Source organism: Equus asinus, chromosome 2 (genome assembly GCF_041296235.1).
Source record: "Equus asinus isolate D_3611 breed Donkey chromosome 2, EquAss-T2T_v2, whole genome shotgun sequence".
Classification (NCBI taxonomy): domain Eukaryota; kingdom Metazoa; phylum Chordata; class Mammalia; order Perissodactyla; family Equidae; genus Equus; species Equus asinus.
Genome location: NC_091791.1, coordinates 18,397,312 through 18,417,061, shown reverse-complemented (window position 1 = coordinate 18,417,061; position 19,750 = coordinate 18,397,312). Strand labels below are relative to the sequence as shown.

The following is a 19,750-nucleotide window of genomic DNA, read 5'->3' as shown; positions in this document are numbered from 1 at the left end:
CCCCAAGCCTTGATATATGGGTTCCTGCAGGAAGCAGGCCACTGACTTTCATTTCAGTTTTGAAATTACTATACCAGTCAATCATTCTAAAACTCTTTGAGTTCATGAATCCATTTGGAAATGTGCTGGAAGCTATGAACTCTGTTCCGGGGTGGCGGTAGCTCGTAGATTCATAATTTGCATACAATATTAAGGAATTTTCCAAACCCTTTGAGACCCATCTATGGAATAACTGCATGTCCACACTTTGGCCCATTGGTTCCTCTGCGGGGTCATCACTATTTTCCTTTGTGCTGGTTTCACTTGGGTACTTAGATGGACAGCCCAATAGGCTCACTCACAAAGTTGGCTCTGTGGCCCATCTGTGACCTCTCTGTCTGGGGAATTATCTGAACTGGCCAGCCAGAAGCCATCTTCTGGGGTGGTACTGGGAAGATGCATAGGGAGACTTACGAGCTTGTTTTTGATTTAACATCTTCACCTTTGGAAACAGAGAGGAGACAGATGGCACAGTCCATCTAAGAGACTTCTGTGCTCCTCCCAACTTCTAAAATTAGAAGGGATGGGGGATAAATGGAGGAGAAGCTTTAATGTGGAGTCCACACTGGAGATCCCAGTGGGACACATTTTCCCTAAAGGCTTTTCTTCAAGGTCACTTTGAAGGTAGAGCCAAGCAACATATTTTTCTAAATATATTGTTTCTCAGAGAGCATGGACAGGCCTGGTAGGTTTTCCACCCCATCGTTTGGGAGTCTGTTTTATCACCCATTCATTTTCAACCTTCTTGTGTCCTTTTATTTTAGGCATCACTCCTAAGTACCAAAAAGCCAGTTTGGGGTATTTTTTTAAATCCAATCTGAAAGTCTTTATCCTTTAATATGATGGCTTTGATCCATTCACATTTATTGTGATCTCTCAGCTGCTTGGACTTATTCAAACCATTTTCTTTTCCGTTTTTTCATTTATCAAACCTTTCTATTTTCCCAACTTGCCTTGTGTTGAGCATAAGGGATGAAAGAAAACATTCTGTTGCCCTTATATCTCATACAAAGACTGCACACGAGTGCTTCCCTGACCTCCTTAGGAAATTCTGTCCTTTGTGTCCTGAGTCTTCCAATTCTCTTTATTTCCCTGAGGCCTGGAGATCTAGTATAGGAAGGAAAAAACTGGGCACTGAACCAGGAAGAGAACAGGGTGTTGCTCCCCTGGTCTTTCTGTCCACATAATGATAGAGGAAAAGAACAAGGGATGAGATCAGAGAAGGTAGCAGCAAGCGGCTTAGAGATTTATCAGACAGAGGCAGATAAAGCTTCACAATCTCAATGGTACAACTTAATTCACCAGTTGGGGACCCTGCTTTGGAAGCAGTGGGATTTCAGCCTCCTGAGTCTTTAGGACTGGTAAGAAGAGAGAAAGCTTTCTCTCTGCCCTTGCCCTCACTATCAACTTTTTCCTTCCATGACTGTGGCTAATGACCCAGTAATTGGAACCCAGTCCCATGGCATCACAGATGTCAGCAATTGCTTTTGGTTTCCAGAAGATCCAGCCAGCCTGCAGCTCTGCCACCTTCTCCAATGGCTGGCCCAATAGACCAGTGGCCACACACTTGCCCTAAATTTGGCCAGGCTCTGGGAACAAGCGGTCAGGGATGTGTTGAGAACATTGTATGTGTATGTGTGGCCCAGGCAAAAGCTTTTAAAGCATGCCCTGAGAGACATGACCCACAAGGAGCAGTTGTAAATTGTTTCATTCTTGTGCCTTCAGCCAGAGGAAGAGTTTGCAGAGTTCTTTTAATGGAGAAGAAAGAGTCCAGTGCCTGGTGCTCTTCGATAGCCTGGATGCGCCTCCCTAGCCTGGAGAGGTATGTACACATTGACAAGTACTTTAATTGGATAGCATGAGACATAGAGGCCTGTTGCAGGGCCAGGGGGCCAGGATCACTGAGCTTGCACTTGTTGAAGAGAACCAAGCCAAGCCAGTTAGCTTGGGACCATGTGGCTGACTTCACGCTTTATTCAGATGGACACTGAGCTTTGCTCCTAGACTGATTGTCTGAGGCAGTGGCCTGCTGCAAGCTGGCTTGGCCAAGACATCGAAAACATACACGCTGGGCCAGGCAGTCTTCACACATCGGCTGGAGTTGGGTCCAGCCAGACGCCAGGGCCCTGGATGCAATTCAACTTAAATGACATCTACTCATGACAGGGATCTCTGTTAGGGTGAGTGTTTGGGGCCCAGTGGTATTAAAACACAGCCCTCTGGACTTCAAAGCATAACATGGCATAAGGGAAGTGAGACTTACAGATGGACATAAGAAAGCAACAGGAGAGCATAGGCAAAGAGAACAGTACTGGAAAGGTGTTCCGTGGGCTTCAGAAGCCTGGGAAGGCACATAGAGATGGTTAGGACTCAAGGCTTGGTGCCCCTCTGGGCTTCAATCTCTATTCTGTTTCTATTTACAGATTATATGGCCTTTGGTAAGGCATTTTCTTCCCCTATATTCTATGAACATTAAATGAGGTAATATCTGTGCAGAGCTTTGCACTGGGCAGGGCATAGTAAGTGCTCAATAAACAAATGGAAGCCGTTATTATTCCTAGAGGTGGTGGTCATTTCAAGGCCATTGAGGCCTCCAAGGGAGCAGAGAGAAAGAGAGAGAATATTTAGAGCAAGAGAAACAGAGTATGAATACAAGTTATTACAAAGGATTGAGCCCAGAATTTTTGGGGGAGGGATTCATGCATTCAATAAATATTGATTAACTTACTATGGGCCAGGCAGCATGGAATACAATGGTGAAGTAGGCAGAAGTGATCTCTGTTCTCACTGGCCAGTGTAGAGAAAGAATTGGGGGAAATAGTAAGAAAATTCTGTCTAATCCAAGGCAATATTTCAGTCAAAGCTGAGGGCTTTGGTATGGAGAGGATACAGAATGAACCTAATCTTCATCATGACACGTCTTTGAATATCTCATCTTCAGAACTTCATTCCTAGCAATTCCACCATGCAGAGTAGTCTATGGAATTAACTGACATCATGGAACTTTCTGGAACTCCTGGAAAGTCATCCAACCCTGAACTTTAGTTACCATCTGATGTGGAGGGCACCTAAACTGTAGAATGGTGGACAATGAGGCTGACTCCCTAGTGTCCATCTGCTCCTCCCCTATTAGAGTAATAGTAGTGCTGTTTTGTGACTTGACCACAGCTCTAGGGGTAATCCCATCCTTCTAGTCAATGATACATTCAGGGACAAGCATGAGGACTCCATTGAAGACAATGCAATATGAGAAGAGATGGACTGGAGGCTTCTGAGAAAGTCTTTCTTTCTTCTTAACGGAGAGTATCCAGAGAGTGTCTCCTCATGTTATCTCCTGATGGACCTGACAGAGAAACACTTCATCCTGATTGCCATTGCTAGCCATAGTCCAATCATGAAGGAAGCCTACCTTAGGACAAGGCCAATTCCACGGATGCCAGATGGAAATATAGGAAGAACACAGGTCCTTGATGATCTAGTTGGTTGGCCAGAACCAACTGGGAAGCCCAGCTACCCCTGGACTTTCTGCACTTGGGATATAATACATTCCTTAATGTTTTGGCCTATTTGAATGCAGTTTTCTATGATTCGCAGTCTAACACATCCTGATGGACACACCTGATAAAACAGAACCAGGAATCTATTTAAATTATTATGCTTCTAGTTGGCTTCATCAGGACTTGGTCCTCCCCAGAGGAAGCATACTCAGCTAAGCCGAATTCCTGCTCATCTGACAGCCAGTCTGATGTTCCCAGGAATACTCATTCCTGTGTAGATGGAGCCCTACTGGAAACACAAATTGTGGTGAAATCAACCTTTTTGATTAAATCAGGCTTGATAATAGCAAGCTCTTTTCCAGAGCGTGCTGTGCATCAGGGACATGTCTGGGCAGTTTGTGTACATTATTTACTCTTCTCAACAACCCTATGAGGTGGGTGATACCATTATATACATTTTATGGTTGAGGAAACTGAGATACAGAGACGTTAGGTAACTTGTCCAGAGACACAACTAATGAGTGGCCAAAGCTAGATTCAAATTCAAGTAGTTTGGCTTCAGAGTCTGTGCTACTAGCTGAATAATTTCTCATCTGAGGTGACTCTATGATCCACAGATAAAAAGTGTCTAAGGGAGGAGGCAGAAATGATCAATTAAAATAGAACTCACTTGAAATTATAAAATGAGAAAAACATACCTTTAGGATTTCATCAATCTCCAGGGAAGCCGTTGCAGGCTTGGAAGAATAGAGGATTAGTTTTAGGCAATTCCCCATGTTTTTCTTGCCTTCTCATCATAATCTCATCTCTCCATCATTTCTCTTTGACTGTCTCTCTTTTCATCTCTTCATCTGTGTTAAGACCAACTGAAACAGAAAACTACCATATCAGACAAACTCTGCAACCTCTGACCACAGTTACTTTGATAAAAATTCTACATTCTTATCCACCACACAAGCAAACAGAAAGTTCTGATGTGAAAAGACCCACGTGAGCCTTCCATTTCTCTGCCAAATGGCTTGAGCTCGCCCCATCTTTTTAATTTTGCAGAATATTTGTGTTGTGTCTCTAATTTCCCATGGTACACCAGCAGGGTGGGTAATGGAAGGAGACGCTGTAGGGATGAGGTGCCTGGCTTGGCCATGCAGTGGGCTGCAGGTGCTCAGCAAGGCTGGCCAATGGGAGTGACTTCTTGGAACAAGCCTGACAAGTTACTGTTGGCCCCAGCCTAGGGCCTCATCTCCCTCCAGCTCGGCCCCAGGTCACCAAAAGGAAATGTATTTAATTTTCAAATCCCTCCCGGAGCCAAGGAGAATTCCAGCAAAACAGCCATAAACATTGAAAGAGTCTTGTCTGATTTAGGAAAACATTCCATTGGATTTGAAATGAAATATCCTGTGACTAATCTCATGTAAGACTGGAAATGGGCCTGACTGTTCAATTTGGTGGTCAGCAAGGGGATTCCAGAAGGAGACCTTGTCCCTCCCCTCTACCACTTTGGGAACGGCAATAAATCAGCCGGGACTGAGTTTTCAAACAAGGATTGTGAAGGGTTTGCTGTTTGATCCTCAAGACCCCCTTCTTCTCAATTTGTCATTGATTTCCCATCAAGAGAGTTTGTGCAACTGAATCCCTATGCAATTCTGGCACTTAGTAAGCCAGTAAATAAAACCCAAATGTTAATTCTTAGGAGCACGGCATTCCCTGCCAAGAAGTGAATAATGCACTGTGAACGAAACAGCATCATGCACCCTTGGTTGAGGGAAGAAGAAACAGCGGGGCAGAGTCGGGGAGCAGGGACATGTGAGGGAGGTACAACTAGAAAGAGAGACACAAACGGAAGAGAGAAGGAACTAAACTACCTACTAAGGTATTTGTCCTGTCTCCTTGACTGAGGGTAAGCTCCTTGTGGCCAGCACCAGGCAGTGACAATGACTAAGGATTATTTGGTTCCATGCGTCTGCACTGTATGGAGTACTTTCCACATGTGTTCATTTTCTCCTCACAGTGATCTGTGAGGCAGGTTATCCTGTTATTCTCATTTACAGATGGAAAACGAAGGCTCAGAGAAGTTAGACAGCTTGCCCCACATGATAGAGAAGGCATGAGGTGCTTGCCGGGTACCAGAGCTGACTCAGCCGCACTGTGCTGTCTGCCCCAGAGGGGGAATGTCATCTGTGGGTACAGTGACCAACTGTCCCAGTGTGCCCAGGTCTGAAGGGGCTCCCAGGAAGCAGGACTTCCAGGGCTAAAAGCAGGACTGTCCCAGACAAACTGGGATAAGTTGGTCACCCTGGGTATGTGTGGTCTGACACTGAGTAACCTCCTTAGTTGTTTATTCAAGAGATTTTTCAGAAAAACAGGCACTGGTGCAGTAGCTCTGTCTCTGTGAGGGGAACTGGCAAATTGGTCCAGTAAAGGCAATCCTATGTCTTGCCTATAGGGGCTCCCTCAAAATTACCCTCCTGATAGACAACAAATGAAGAGGGAAATAACAACAAGGGCACATGCCAGCTGCTGTTGTTGAACAAGACCAAAGCTTCCCCTGCAACAATCTTCTAGGCAAAGATAGGAGGAAATCATCTTAAATTCTAGGCCCAGAAAGTCTGTAAGGAAATTATAATTTTCGTTTATTATTTATTAACCAGCAGGTCATTTTAAAGGCGTAGAGGGACTCTTTCTCCTTACCACGGGATGCTTGTACACAGGAGAAAGAATTCCTAAGTAGGGACCTCCTTCCTACTTCTGGGCCTTACTTTATAAGCCAAGACCTTGAGCTTGTGAATTATGCTACAGTCAAGCCTCTGTCTCCTTGAGGAGTAAAGTCAATCTTGGATTCCATCCAATAATAATCGTTCCTACAACAAACGAAGCTGTGCCTTTGTAAACAAGAGTTTTCACAGATGTTATCTCACTTGAGCTCTTGGGGACCCCATGAAACAGACAAGGGAGATAGGTGGAGTTCCATGATTGGGGGGCGCTGAGTGGAGAAATGGTAAGCTATTGATGGAAGATCGTACATTTAGGGAGGGGAGGAGCTGGAAATCAAATCCACACCTTTTGATTTCACATACTACATGCTTTTTGTGGCGCCTTACTATCGTGGTATCAGGATAGTCTAATTATTTTAATACCAAAAAGACCTTATGTGAGCTCCTTGAAGCAAAGGGATATATAACAAGTAAATATATCTTTCTATTTCCCAAACTGGTCACCCTACTTGGCACACAGTAGGTAATCAATTACCAACCATGAGGCACAGGAGGCAAGGGAAAGATCTGACAACAACATTAACCAGGCTGTAGTTTGAATCCTAGCTCAGCTGCCTCCCCTTGAAACTCCAGGTAAGTCGCTTAACCTCTTTGAGCCAACAGACACTTCCCAGGCAGAAGTGCAGGTGAAAATACCCTCAGAACTGTTGTGAGAACTTGCGATAAGAGCTGCGGAGGGCTTGGCACACAGGAAGTGCTCCAGAAGAGGCAGTTATTGTTGTTTTCAGGCCCCAGGATTCTGGGCGCTTCCTTACGCTGGCCTGGTGATGGAAATGGACAACCCAGAGCACGAGGCTCCAATCTCTGGAGGCAGGCACTGGACCAGATGCTTTCTGACCTTCTGTCATGTTTAACTCACCTTTCCCACCAAAATGAGAGGGAATGCTCTGACTCAGTCAACACATTTACAGTGCTGTTGGTGACCCCTTCCGTATGTGCCTGGGGCCAAGCTACAGGTGATAATTAGCTCTCAGAAAGGGGAAGAACATTAACTCCAGCATCTTGACTCCATTCCAATTGAGATAATTAAATAAAGTGCCCACAGGTGGATCCAGTTAATGAGGCATCAACTGGGTTGCCGCTGAGCCATCCCGGCAGCAGGCACAGAGCTGGGGCACGAGCTTCGCGTGGATGACTAAGCCGTGGGCGTAATCAAAAGCACACAGCATTACCCCTTCTCCCTTCTCAACCTCAGCGAGTCCCTGCCCTCCATCCCCTGGGCATGTGGGTGTCAGGAGTGCTGTGCTGTGACTCAGGGGCTTGTGCTCCAAGCTCTGCCATTAGCTTAATGCATAACCTTGAGCAAGTATCTTCACTCTCCCTGGCTCAGTTTCCTTAATTGTAAAAAGAGGGAAGCAGTTAAGGGAGCAGCTCACAAAACTGAAAAGAGAGCTTGGGGACAGCTGGATTCGGTCTCATTCTCTCCTTCTTCCCTCTCCGTCACCGCTAGTCTCTGCTTCTCTTTTCCTGGCCTCATCTCGCCTCCTATTAATTGGCTGTCCCCTCTTTCTTTGCCAGGCTTCAGCAACCCTGTATTCACAGCCTTTCCGTGATGAGATAGGAGGCAGAGCAGGACTCTCTCCCGATTTCAGTACTTAAAATCCTAGGGGAGGACCTGATTGGCCCAGCTCAAGTTACAGGTTCACCTTGTGGACCAATCATTATGGCTGGGAGGGGACAAGAATTTGCATTAATCCAGAGGCAGATCTAATGATCTATCACCAGAAGTCACCCAGATTTGAATCTTTCACAGCAACAAAAGTGTTGCACACATTGACTCTTCCCTCCTCTAAGAAGCAGAAGCAGGTTGTGTTCCTGATGTGAGTGTGTGTATTGTTGGTCCTCTGGAAAAGGAACATGTATTTCCTCACATAATGCTATGAATGGTGGTTATTCTTCCAGTTCAGCCCAAGAAGAGGTTAACTGGATGTCTGTGGGCAAGTTGCTTACTCTCTCTGAGCCTCAGTTTCCTCATCTGGAAAATGGGAATAATAGTAGTTCTAACTCCTGGGTTGTGGAGGTAATTGAATTTTCAAGGTAGACTCAGTCCTGAGCACACTGCCTGGGCATCAGTCAGAGCTCAATAAACAGGAGACGGTGTTATTACAAAGGGAAATACCACACGCACATGCTTTTACAAAAGTAGTGGAGAACCTCACTTATCGTGAAACAGAAGAGACCAGCTTGTCTGCTGTGTCTCAAGCCCTGATGGGTGTGGAAAGGAGAGTCTAATTAAAGAAGGAAAGAAGAGTCTGAAGTGAGTCTTGGGCACTTTCAAGGACCTTCAACAGTGAATGTGCTCTTTATGGCTAATTGTGCTAGTCACTTTCTTTTTCCTTTCCTGTCACTGACATTACTCATTTGCTTTTTAGTGCTGTTTGAGACTTATTAGGTGAAGTGGCAGGGCTAAAAAACAGGACGGAGAAGAGACAAGAAGAAAGAGATGGAAATAAAGGTTATCTTAATGTGCCTGGAAAAAAGTGACACAGACAAGGGTGAAGAATAAAATAGAATGACTATTGGAATAGTTAACTAATAGTAACTAGTAGATTAGTTACTGCTTGGACCTGTATTTGAGACAGGAACTGGCTGAGATGCAGTCAAGTGCATTCCTTGTGGTGGAAGAGAGAGCAGGGCTCCGGAACAGGCATAATTTGCTTCAAGAGGATGGGTGGAGAGGACATGTGTGGGGTTTCTGGAGGAGGCCTCGAATAGTTTTACTGGTCCTTGAAGATCTCAAGGATGGAGCATCTCAAGGGCGAAGCAGCAGCCATGTTTAACGGAGTCTTTCTTTGTGTTCTATGCTTGAGTTCCCTACTTTGATCTGATGAATGCCCCCTCCTGCAATATACTCTGTCTGGGTAAGTATGGCCATCTTGCCCACCAGAAGTGCTTGGTACCATGCTGAGTCCCCTACAGATAGTAGGCAATCTATACCATTGGAGGCAGCGAGTACCCACAAGTCAAAGTTGCTCCTAACAATTCTCTCTGTGGATCAATCAAGGTGCTCCTAACACTGATGGTGCAGGACATCCTAGTTGACTCAGTAAAAGGTAAAGAGAATTCTCTTTGAGTGGTTTATTTCATTCATTCATTCATTCACTCATTCAACAAATATTTCCTGAGGGCCTGCTGTCTGTAGGGCTGTGGTGAGCGCTGGGGATGCGTCGGTGAACAAGACAGGCAAAATCCCTGTCTCCTGTAGCCTACATTCTGTTGCGGGAGAGAGATGAGAGACCACCAACTACACATAACATGTGGCAAGTGCTACCAGCAAAAATACGGGAGCATATATGAGGGTATATAAGGGGTGCCTGAAACTGAACAAGAAGTTAATATCTTGGTCTCTGTTTCAAAATTAAGATCCATGTCCTTTTCAGATATTCTTTATTTTTATAGTCACAAAGGAAATATAGACTCATTATGGACAAAACCTGGAAAATATAGAAAGCGTAAAGATACAAAAATCTCCCATAAACTGCTGTTAAAACTACACTTATTTTATGCCTACTTGGGATCATATTGCATACAGTTTTGTAACCTGCTTTTTCACTTCAAATTACGTGGTGAACCTCTCCTCTAGTCATAAAAATTTAATTTAAAACCTTATTTTAAATAACTGCATTGTACACCATTATATAGATGTGCCATAAATTATTTAATCATCTCCCTATTGTTGAACATTTGGTTTGTTTCCACTCTTGCAAATATGCTTCAATGACTCTCCTTGTTCCTAAACCTTTGTTTGAGATTCTGTGGGTTTCTAAGAATAGTTTCTGGCCAGTCAGTCCACAAATATTCATTGAGCAATTGTTACGTGCCAGGCAGATTTCCTTTTGCTTTTTGAGCCTGATCCTTTTGGTGCTGTTAGCAATGCTTGATTGTGCTACACTTGATTCTGTTCACCTGACAAGGTGGGCCTGTTTACACCCATCTTGTTTTGGCCTCAGTTGTACCTCTGGGCTCAGAGCATGAAGGACCCCCTGTCTTATCTGCACTCCTCTCAGTATCAAGTCTTCTTCATCTTGGTCTTTCATTTCTTGCTACCCAATCTCTCTGGGACTGTGTGCTGTGCTCTCACACCCAGACTTTCTGTGTCTTACCCATTCTTTTAGGGGCTGGGGGCTGCGGCAGGAAGGGTCCCCAGAAATTGGACCAGGGTCTGTCCTGAGTGTGTATGCATGTGTCAGGGGGTGGGAAGAGGAAGAGAAGAGCAGGCAATCCCAAAGTGCCAGTGTGTAGGAAGAAAGAAGATGGAAGTCTAGGTGGAGACAACAAGAAACTGACCCGAGTGCCTCTTGACCATTTCTTTGGATGGACTGAAGGAGGACTTGAGGTTCTATGGCATGTCATTGACCTGTCCCATTGACTATTTCTAATCTGTAGGCTTGAAAACTTCTGGAAAATTCCAAGGATACTGTAGTAGGTTAATTACATTGATGGTCCTAATTAATGGCCTCCCTTAATCCATGCCCTTTGCCCTGTAATTCTGTAGTCCCTCTCACTCAGATTCTGCCTTAGCCACGAGACTTGCTTGGCCAGAGGGATGCTAGCAAATGTGATACAAGTGGAGGTTTGCAAGCGCATGCCTATCTCCACCAACCCTCACATGCAATTGGGCTTGCTTTCCCTCACACCTCTGACACTGCCATAAGAACAGAGCAGGGCTAGCCTATTGGAGGGTGTGATAGCTTTGAGGACCTAACACCATCCTAGACCAGCCAGCCCCTGCCAATCTGCCAGCTGACTGCAGACACATGAGCAAGCCCAGTCAAGATCAGTTGAGGAAACTCAGATCAGCTAACTGACCCATAGACTTGTGAGAAAAAAATAAACCATATATTAAATTTTGGGGTTGTTTGTTACTCAGCAATAGCTAACTGATAGAGACATTAATATTGAAGAGAAGAGAAAAGGAGGGCAACAAGGGAGAAGACAGGCAGAGGGCAGCCACAGATCAAAGCACTCAGAAAAACTCTGGTTCTGAATTCACATTAAGCCCAGCTAGATTGCAGGAATCCTACCACTGAGGCTGCTCCTTAATCTCCAGGGTGGAGCTTGGCGACTCCTTTACTGTAGGCATACTTCCTTTTGGGTCTCCTGATTAGCAGTCCCAGGACCCAGAGTAGTCAACTCCTGGGGAGCAGATGTCTCCAGAGACCAGCTCGTCTTAATTCTAAGGTAGGTGCTGGAACTGCACAAACATTAGGAAAGAGCACTGGAGTCCCCACCTGGAAACACTGCAGGCCTGCCCAGCAGTGGCCTGATTTCCTTTCGTCTTCCTCTACACTTTTGTCTTCCCCCAGCCCAAGTGGCTGACCTCCTGAGCCCACGTTTCATTGGTCATCCCTCACCTGGAGCAGCGTGCAAGAGCGTATCCCATTATAATCTCATTACAGCCCCCCAAAGCTGGGCAGCACCAGGCTGGGGGGAGCAGAAACATGGTCATCAAGCTGGACCAGTCCACTTCCAGCACAAACCATCCCTATTCCACTCTGTCTCTCCCCACATATCACAGGCGTGCACAGGGCTGTGGAAGTCACGCCTTGGAGAATCTGAAACACACAGATACAGCTCATTCAGTACAAATAAATGGCCATCCTCTCTAGTTTCTTTTTCCTCCAAGCTGGCTTCCAAACTAGAGAAATGCAAGTCGCCCTCCACTCTTCCTTCCACATTACATGGTGGTTTCAATCTCATTATTATTGCATTATATGTAGCACATCTGTTACTGGTCAGGAGCCAACTATTTAATTCTATTAGATACATCTATACAGTGAAGTGATAATCTACACCAGGTTTGTGGAACAAGCACTTAATACTTGGCAGCAAGCAGCCAAAAGCTTGATGCACAAGCAAGAGAATGTAGGCGGCCCATTGTAGCTGAGGGTCGCAGGCAGCCAGAAAGCTCTGCGGCCTTCTTCCCCAGCCCGGCATTCCAGTGTGGGAAAGGAGTCAGTCATCGGATTGTTCCCACATCTGCAAGATATTGATGGGGAACGAGGGAGGTGAGGAGGGGAGGGAGAGGGGAAACGTTTACCTAACCAAATGCTAACTCTTCCAAGGGGATTCATGTCAGTGCAAACTAAATGATGTGAGAGTTTTAGGCACATGTGGTAGTATTTACCCCCCAAGAAATGGACACAGATTCGTGTCTTGTTCACTAACTGCAGCGCCTTAGACGTGCCTTCTGCAGTTGCCCTGAGTTCCTACTCGTGTTTCCTGGCTTCATCTCAGCGCATCAGAGAATGGGTTTGCTCTCAGCCCTGGGGAGCACAGCTGGGCACTGTGTGCTGAAGTCTTTGGCCAGGGCTCTGACTCCATGGAAATGCAGGCAGGACCAGCTGCCCTCTCTCCCAGACACTTCATCTTGCACAGGACTGGCCCACAACTGTGCTTGCTGCCTTGTGCCCTAACTGGCCACTTTTTGTCAGCTTCTCCTGCATTTTCACCCAGCGAGCTGAAAGGATGGGGAAGGAATGTTGACAGGATCTACATCTAGTTTCTCCTCCATCCAAAAGGAAGAATAATTTCTAAATCTCAAAACTGATGAAGGGAAGTGGAGAGGGGCAGGTCGAGAAGAAATCGTGTCTTGTATTTCATCGATTCTAAGTAAGATGTCATCAATTTTAAGAAGCAACATTATTTTATATACCACTGAGGAAGGAAAAATGCTGACTCTTCAACTATGATATGTCATCAATTAAAAGACACATCCCAATTTCAGAGATGTTAAATATGAGTGAGAAAATGTCATCTTAGGATGTCCAACCTCAGTGCTCTCCCAAGACTGGCCACTTATGAGTTGTGTGATGATGGGAAAATTTTTTAACCTCTCTGTGCCTCAATTTCCTCATCTATGAAAGGGGCTAGTGAAAACACCACCTCATACAGTTGTTGCAAGGATTAAATATTAATGTACGTAAAATGCTTAAAGGAGATGCTGTGTGATAACTTTTTGTGTGACCTTGAATATGTTGCTTAATATCGCTGAGCCTTTTTTCTCAGCTACAAAAATACTGGTCTATTTATTTCCCTTTAACGTGGACTAATGTTTGGACCTGCGCTAGCTGGAAGATGGGTGGGTAAAGGGAGCTGGTTAAAGGAAAGAGTCCATTGTGGTGAGTGGACTCACACGCCAGCAAGATGACCCACTCCTCCCATGTCCTCCCAGTTGTCTAGGCTACATCTTTGGGCACTGCCTTGCTGAACCCAGTGACCACAGCAGGCTGCCCTCCTTTCCAGAAGTTCAGGGGGAAGACCTGGTTTGTCCCTGGTCACCTGTCTTTGCAGTTGATGTGATCGCAATTTACTTTATATCCCAGATATGGTAGATTTATGCCTTTTGTGACTGGGATGCTTTAAGAATCATTCGCCAAGCAGACCCATATGTAGTCTCGTGGTTAATTTTCTCACTGGCCTTGTAAGGAAGGTAGGGTAAGTATTATGATTCCCACTCACTAAATGAGGAGCCGGAGGGCTAGGGAAGTGAAATGACAGCCCAAAGTCAGAGAAAGCTGGTTCTCTTAGAGAAATGTCACGGTGCTTATATTTGTGTGGTAGATTGGACTTCCAATGGCTCCTATTTGGTGCTTCTTCCTGCAATGACCCTCCCTGCAGGAGGATTATACATTCCTGCCTGTTGACATCAGTCTTGGCCAGATGACTTCATTTGGCCTGGGAAATGTGAGCTCTGTCCAAAAAGAAACTCTAAGAGCTATGCTTGATTTGCCGTATGTCTTTCCTTCTGCCATAAAGTGGGCAAATTTCCAGATAGAGACTGCTGCATCAACTGGGTCCCATGGTGAGGACAACAAGGAGCAGAGTTGCAGTTGGCCCACAGTGGACACATAGCAGGAGCAAGACGCAAACCTTTGTAATTGTAAGCTGTTGAGATTGTGGGGTTGTACGTTACCACAGCAAAACCTAGCCTATTCTAACTAATCCGGTGTATTTTCTAAAATGCACCCTCCATGCACAAGATCTATACCCTCTGTTCTCCATGAAACATTTTCTGTCTTGGAAAAAGCAGTTCAAGTGGCCCAATAAGGGTGGTCTCTGCTTCCTATTTTGGCACACACCTCTCTTCTTCCTGTAGCTCCGACTAGCTCCGTATGAGCACAAAATCAAATAATTCTGATCTTGGGCTAGAGCAGTAGTTTTAACCACTGATGCATCTCGTTAGGAGTTAAATTGTGCCCCCCACTCAACTATCAAATTCCTGTACTGAAAGCCTAATTCCCAGTATCTCAGATTGTGACCTTTATTTTGAGATAGAGTCTTTATCGAGGTAATCAAGTTAAAACAAGGTCATTAGAGTGGGCTCTAACCCAAAATGAGTGGTGTGCTTTTAAAAGGGGAAATTTAGACATAGAGACAAGTATTGAGGGAGAATGCCGTGTGAACATGAAGATAGCCATCTACAAGCCAAGGAGAAAGGCCTGGAACAGACCTTCCCCTCACAGCCCTCAGAAGGAACCGATCCTGCCAGCATCTGATGTCAGACTTCCAGCCTCCAGAAGTGGGAGAAAATATATTTTGCTGTTGTTTAAGCCACCCACTTTGTGACACTATGTTGTGTCCTCCCAAACTAATACGCTTCTCGATTTCTTAACATCATGGAGGTGGTAGCAAACGGGTGGTAACAAATTAGGTCAGAATGAGAAGAAATCTGGTAAATAAAAAGCAGAGGTGAGGAGGAAGAGCTCCTCTAGGCAAAGGTGTGACATTGACAAGGTCCAGAGAGGGGAACCCACCTTGTGTGTTTGAGGCCTGGTAGGCACACTGATTCTGCTCGTGTGTAGGGTAGGAGATGCTGGGAGAAGGCAGGTTGGCGTCAAGTCACGGAAGGAAACCTTGTTCTTGATTATAGGCTAACACTGAATGCTTCCATTTTTGACAATCAGGAACTGTGATAGAAGAATTTCCTGGTGGATTTGGGGTTTGCAAATGGCCAAAACTTAATCAGGACCAAGTCCAGTTGAACAAAGAAAATCATCCAGTTGGAACATTAAGTAATAAAGTAATGAATAGTTTTCTGGAGTGGTTGGCATTTGTGAAGTAAATAGATTTTCCTGTGGCTACACAGTTGGGCATATTGCTTCCTGAAGAAGCTACTTTGCTGGTCAAACTTCAGATATGTCTCATCACTTGGCAGTGACACCTCAGACAGCACCAGGAAGGGCTCACTGAGTCTTGTCAGGCCCAGAGACAACAAAGTGGATTCATCTCTCCAGATCCTGGCATCAGCCCGGTTCCTGAGTCAGTCTGCCCAAGTCAGGCAGAATATCGCAGCCACTGATCCGCCATCAGAAAGTGGGGTCTACAACTTGTGCTGCCCTAGACCTGCCATGCGGGAGCCCAGCCTTGACCTGATCTCGCCGTGTTTGCCCCATCCGTGTCTGTGTGACACAGCTTCTTTCCACCTTCCCAGTCTTCCATTCCAGTTTTCCCACCAATATGAATTTGGAGCACTGAGTATCAGCCTAGTGTCTTGGGCTTGATGACCCACCACTCTCAGGTTCTGGCGGAGGTTCTCCTTCAGACAGTATGACCTCATGCCTGGAGAGCTATGGCAACATGTTTTACTCCCCAGATCCAGCTCCCATGGACCCTGACTCCATCCAGTCTGGGTTCACTGTGCTGGTTTGTATAATATAAAATTGGACAATGGGTCACCCTTTTGAAAGACAGTCAACAGCCTTCCAGCCAGGTGCTTCCAGGAGGCTGCCTCACCCTACCTGGACTACCAAGGACCCCAAATACCTCTCAAAAAGCTCCCTCCCCCAAGATATAACCACGATCTTTCACTTCCATGGGGGAATGAGGCATGCTGGCTTACTCCTGATCCTCAAATGCATATGGAGGTCTAAATGCCTAGTTTTGAAGGCACCTGGGGACCTGCAGATAAATGATGGCACTCAGAAGCCAGGGGCTCATGTTACTGCTGAGCTGCCCACAACTGGCTTTGCTCACTCTAAGTGCCTTGGCAGCAGTGTGTTTCCAGCTGTACATCTCTTGCTTAATGGGGAGCCAGTCCAGAGCTCTGGAGAGAAGGCCTTGAGATCTAAACCCTATTCCAAGCGAGTGAGTGACAAGCAGCTAATTTCCAAAGCTGTGCAGCGGATATTTTTTCTTCCTTCAACCCTCTGGGAGAGAAAATGATGCAAATGAAATACCCCAAGGGGGAGTAGCTTGTTGTAACTTATGATTAATCTTGAAAAACCACATGAGTTAAGCATTCCAGTCCTGGAGCTAACCTAAAACCAGGAACAGGATACCGCTCACTCACACGCCTGCTCGCTCGCTCCCTCCTTCCCTCCCTTGTTCCCAGAAATCCTAGGTGCATCTACATGATGCAGATCCCTTGCCACACAAGCCAGCAGAGGGTACCTTTGTTGGGACCAGCTAAGAAACAAGTGGCCTTAGGGCCTGTCCTGGGGAAAAGCTCCTCTAATTGGAATAATAGCCCAATGCATTTTTATAGCATTTTGCTCTTTCAAATACTTGGTTTCATTGTTCTTTATGATAGCTCAATGTTGGGGAGCATCTCATCCTCTCCTGAGTCTAATAAAATTGCTTCTGGAAGCATGTTGGGCCATGGCTGACCATGGGTGAAAATGGTGATGGTAAACGAAGTTTGGGAGCAAGACACAGCCATCCCACCCCTTAGAAAAGAGGGCATCTAGGTGTCTCGAAGAGGGCTCTTCAGTCCAGAGGTGGACACCTCTGACTGAGCAAATCGTTTTACCCGCCAGGCTTCTGTTCTTCATCTCAAAAACAGGACTAACATTGTTCGCCATACCTCCAAGATTGCTTGGGGAAACTAAGCCACTGTGGCAATAACATCATCTATTTCTGCCTCAGCTCCCTCTCTTGGGGTTTTTCTGAAAATTAAATGAGCTCATGCACGTAAAGTGCTTAAGATCATGCCTGGCACACAGCACGTGCTGAATAAATGTTGGCTATTGTTTTTATCGGCTTTGAAGGAAGCCCCTCTAAGGATGGTGAAAAGGAGAAAGTGTGACACCAACAAAAGCATGAGTTAGCTCTTTATTATTACAGCTCTCGAGATGTTTCCCTGCGTAACAAGTTGGGCAAGAGGTTCTGTATTGCAACTGCAACTGGCTGCTGCCCTCATACACCTAGTCGCCTCAGCAGTGAAGTGCTACCTTGGGACAGGGCTGTTTTGGGTCAGGGGACATTTCGACATGGCCCTGTTGATATTGAGGCATGATAATGCAAACACTTTGCCTTCAACTAGCAAGTAATGAAGACAAGTGACAGCCTTGATCTTCCTCTTTCTCTGGGCCCAATCTTGTCCTTGAAACTCACCCTCTTGGAGTTGAGGAGAAGTGTTGCTATTTTCACATTTCTTGTTAATAATTTTTTTTTTAATTGTAAGTTTAAGCATTTGTTTTCCAGGATGCATCAGAACATCCTGGGTCAAAGAGGTAAAGTCAGATGTCTGTCTTCTCCCACAGGCCATGTCTTCTCAGACAGTGCTGCTTTTCTGGAACTTACTGTGGGGTAGTTGGCCTACGAGGCTCTGTGGGGCAAACCGAGGAGAATGATGGACCAGTTTTATCCTAAGGAGAAGGAGGCAGCATTACGGGCTGCCAGCTCGGGCAAACCTGGGTTGGGGTACCGGGGTGTCCAGGATTGGAAGGCATTTACATTAATTGGCCACCATTTACAGCTTCGTTCCCAGCTCTGATTTTAATTAGCTGCTTCCGGATTTAATCTCCCAAATGTTCTGCCTCCGTCCTTGGTTAATCCTGCAGTCTGATGGGCCCTTATTTATGTACATCAATGCTGTTTACAAACATGAAAGCCGCCCAGCAGTGTTTGAACTTTTGGCGCTGCCATTGGTTATCAATAAGGAAAGGCGGCTCGGCAGGCAGTGCATCAATACCGCCGGGTCAATATTCCACGCACAGGCAAGACGCGGGCCTTTCTGCACGGGCTGGGCAGGAGGCTGCCGTGGGCAGAGGCTCTGTCTCGCTCATCCTTGCCATCTTCATCTCATTCTGAGTCACTCAGCAATGCCTTACGGGGTTGATCTGGTTACCGAAGAAGCTTCCTATTGTGACAAGAGGGGAAGGTCACCATTTAGGAAGAATATCTTTTTCCCTGTGACACACAGGGCCACAGTTCTCCTGGGGTACTGGACTTAGAGTCAATTTTCTGCCAGGCTCCCATACTTAAAAGCCGTATGATTTGGGACAAGTCAGAAGCACTCTTGGCCTCCCTTTTTAAGTCTAGAAAATACCAGTCTCAGCGGTTAAATTTGATAACATGTACAAAAATGTTTTTGTAAACTGTGAAGGGCCAAACGTACTGTGCAGTGGTATACCGAGCCAGAGAGCCATAGGTTCAAACTCCAATTCTGCCACATAGTGGCTGGGTGTCCCCCAGCAGTTTATACAATCTCTCTAATCCTCAGTCTACCCATATGATAAATGGGCTTAATCGCGGTACCAACCTGGAAGGCTGTTTCAGGACTCAATGGGATTGAGCACTAAGGAGTGTATGTAGCTGAGTATCTGAACCTAAGAAACACTTAGTGCATATTAACTGTTGCTCCATTATGTTGGCTATTTTTATTAAATTATCATTATTATTATTCCCAGGTCTGCCACTTCTTAGCTGAGTAAACTCAGAAAGCTTCCTTCCTTCCTGAGCCCTGCTTTCCTCAGCTGTGAAATCTGAATCATAACACCAACCTCTCAAGACTCTCTGAGAATTAAATGAAAATATTGTGTGCTCCATGGACCAGGGTATGTTAGTTCTCTCCCCTAACTTTTGTTTTCTCTCGTTCCTTCTGTGGAGAGATGTAAACCTCCGTCCTTTTTGCAGTATTCTTTGCAAATCTGAAGGAAGCACGTTCAGCCATTTCACTTCAAGCCAGGGCTGGAAAGTTGCCCCACTGGAGAAGGTGCGGGTGTCCGAGTGTGAGAACGTGGCGGACTTCCCTCTGGAAGTGCCTCTGGTGGGCCATGTCCATAAGGCCCCTATGGGTTTTTTGTTTTTGTTTTATTGTCACTTAAACATCTCATTCTCCCTCTCTGTTTTCCATAATATAATCTGTGGGGAGCGGCTTGGTTAATTCAGGACTTCAGTTTCAAAAGTTCCCATATGGGATTACAACTTCCAAGGGGGTGAGTCCCATAGCCCATGTTCTGCAAGACTGAGAAATTCTGTGTTTCTACGACTTCTGCCATTACAGCCTCAAAGCCACAGATACACATTTAGCATCGGCCGATGCACTGAGAGCCCTGGATTTTTCCTGAGTTTATGAATGTGCTAGGTGGTTTAGGATTCACGCCTCCCGCAACTGCAATGACTTTCCTAAACAAACAGCTAAGAATCTGCCTTCCAGGAGGGTGACCACCTCCTCCCGATTTGTCTGAGACTTTCCTCCTTTGTGTCCTGAGAGACCTG

At 45.7% G+C, this 19,750-nt stretch overlaps 1 long non-coding RNA gene across 1 annotated transcript in view; it reads left to right on the top strand.

Annotated features, from left to right (window-relative positions):
- The window catches only part of LOC139044589 (uncharacterized), a 60,392-nt gene that overhangs the window by 29,965 nt on the left and 10,677 nt on the right, over nt 1–19,750 (top strand). Inside the window, exon 2 of the long non-coding RNA XR_011501654.1 lies at nt 1,765–1,861. This is a non-coding gene — a long non-coding RNA (uncharacterized lncRNA). The remainder of the gene's footprint in view (nt 1–1,764; nt 1,862–19,750) is intronic.